General features: G+C 44.5%; 1 pseudogene; it reads right to left on the minus strand.

Moving 5' to 3' along the window:
* Positions 1 to 2,205, minus strand: part of LOC116380063 (unconventional myosin-Ie-like) — a 2,950-nt pseudogene extending 745 nt beyond the window's left edge.
* Between the last annotated feature and the right edge of the window lie 177 nt (positions 2,206 to 2,382).

Below are 2,382 nucleotides of genomic sequence, written 5' to 3' on the forward strand. Positions count from 1 at the left end.
GTAGGGTGTGTGGAATGGGTCCTGTAGTGGAGGGTAGGGTGTGTGGAGTGGGTCATGTAGTGGAGGGTGGGGTGCAGGGGTTAGCAGGGGAAGGCAAGGTTGAAGAGGTGGGTTTTGAGGACTTGTTTGAATGACGATAGGGAGGGAGCCTCACGGATGTGGATGGGGAGGGCGTTCCACAGCAGCTGAGAAGGCCCTGTCACCCCTGATGATAATCATCGTCTAAACTGATAAGTCTCCCGTTAGCTGCTGAGCTAATGTTAGCTGCTTCTCAGTTTGGACGTCCAGATTAATGTGATGAGCCTTAAATATCAATGTGATCAGAGTCTGAAAACATTTAACTATTGTTTACAATCCGTTTACGATCCCCTAGCGTTAGCTTTTGGTTAGCATGTGACTGCTATCTTGCTAGAACATGCAGGCTTTGTGAATTCTGCCAACACAAGAACATTTATTGAATGACACACCAGTCTGTTGGTATTTTTGATGGTAAAAGGATGTAGTGTAGTACTAGTAGCAGTAGTAAAAGTAGAAGTAGTGCCAGTAGTACTAAAAGTAGTAGATGTAGCAGCAGTACTAGAAGTAGAAGTAATAACAGTAGGGCTAGAAGTGGTGGAAGTAACAGTAGTACTTAACATAGAAGTAGTACTTAAATAAAAGTAGTATCAGTAGTACGAGTACTACTAGAAGTAGCCGTAGTACTAAAAGTAGTAGACGGAGCAGCAGTACTAGAAGTAATAACAGTAGTGCTAGAAGTGGTGGAAGTAACAGCACTACTTAAATAAAAGTAGTATCAGCAGTACTAGAAGTAGTATGAGTACCACTAGAAGAAGTAGTATGATAAGTAGCATTACAAATGGTAGAAGTAGCTGTATTACTTACTAGCAGTAGTTGTAGTAACAGTAGCATAAGTGTTACTAATAGTAGTAATGGTAATACTTTCAGCAGTATTAGTAGTACCTTCGGTGAGTATCTCCATGACATCATCAGCGTTGAAGCTGAGCTCATCGGTGTCCTGGGCGTCGTAGGCGTACAGAGCCCTGCACTGCGGAGACCGAGGCTTCGGTTTGGGAGCCGGTTTGGGTCGACCTGATCCAGGAAGAGGCTTCACCTCCTTCGACTGCCGCCGCTGAAGTCTGTAGAAAAACACAGGGATGAATCAGAGAACCAGAGAACAGTGTGTACAACCAGAACCAGTTGATACTGGTTGTGACTTTATTTAACTGTTACTGCCCGCGGTCTCACCCTGCGGCACCCTGGTCGGGGACGTTCATGAAGCCCATGTCTTGGTGTTTCTTGGGCTGGTTATTGTGGCGACGCTGGCTCTGGAGCCGGGGCAAACTGGGCTGATCCATGGTAGACTGCTGCCTCAGCAGGGAGCCTCTGGAGGAGGTGGAGCCTCCTCTGGGAGCTCCGCCCCCTCTGGAGCGAGGACCTGAGGAACAAAGACAGATTTATAAGCCAAGGGTTGCTCACGTCTGTGACGTCCTGACGACCGGTTGTGTTCTGGTACCTGAGTTGTACTGGTTGCTGGACAGAGTCTGGCCCCCCATGTAGCGGCTCTTGCGTTTGTCCTTCCTCGTTGGTCCTACAAGTCATAACAGTCAGGAAGTGAGGGGGAAGCACGCAGGAAAGTTGTGGTTAATTGTGTCAGAACTTACTGGAGTTTTTGGGCAGACCCGGTCCGATGGAGACCTGCAGGACCTTGCTGCTGGGCTTCAGGATGGCCTCATCCCCCTGACCCACCTGGAACTGGATCTGTCTGGACCCTGAAGAGCTGAACGGACCCCAGCCTCCCTTCTTCAACTTAAACTCCAGACTGGAATACAAAGACAGATGGAGGGGATCAGGCTGATATTCATGTAGATGTTGTATTTATATATAAAACAGAAGTTCTGTGCACCAGAATGTCTGGAGTACTTATATTAGTACTTAAACATGACATCATGGCACCTTTTTAAAGAACCAAAATGTATGTATTTTTTATATTTGTGTAAAACTAAATAAAAAAAAGTCACACTACTGACAGGTTGTTGAATTTCAGAGGCAGCTTCTTCTCAGTTTTCTCCTGATAACGTTTGACCAGCAGACTGAGGAACTCCGTTTTAAAGACGCTCTGAAGAACACTGTCGTACTCCTCCTCGTGGACGATGAAGAAGTCGTCCTGAAGAGCGCTGTCAGAGAGACATTCAGATAGACGTGGAAAAAAAAAAAAAAAAAACACGATTCAAATATTTTTTCATATCTTTATCTCTCAGGTAGTTTTCTTTTTTAATGTAGGAAAAAAACATATACAATATATAAAAAACATACACATACATACATATATACATACACATACATATATACATACATATATACACATACATACATATATATATA

The sequence above is a fragment of the Anarrhichthys ocellatus genome, unplaced genomic scaffold (genome assembly GCF_004355925.1).
Source record: "Anarrhichthys ocellatus isolate YVR2014 unplaced genomic scaffold, GSC_Weel_1.0 scaffold6021, whole genome shotgun sequence".
Taxonomy (NCBI): Eukaryota; Metazoa; Chordata; class Actinopteri; order Perciformes; family Anarhichadidae; genus Anarrhichthys; species Anarrhichthys ocellatus.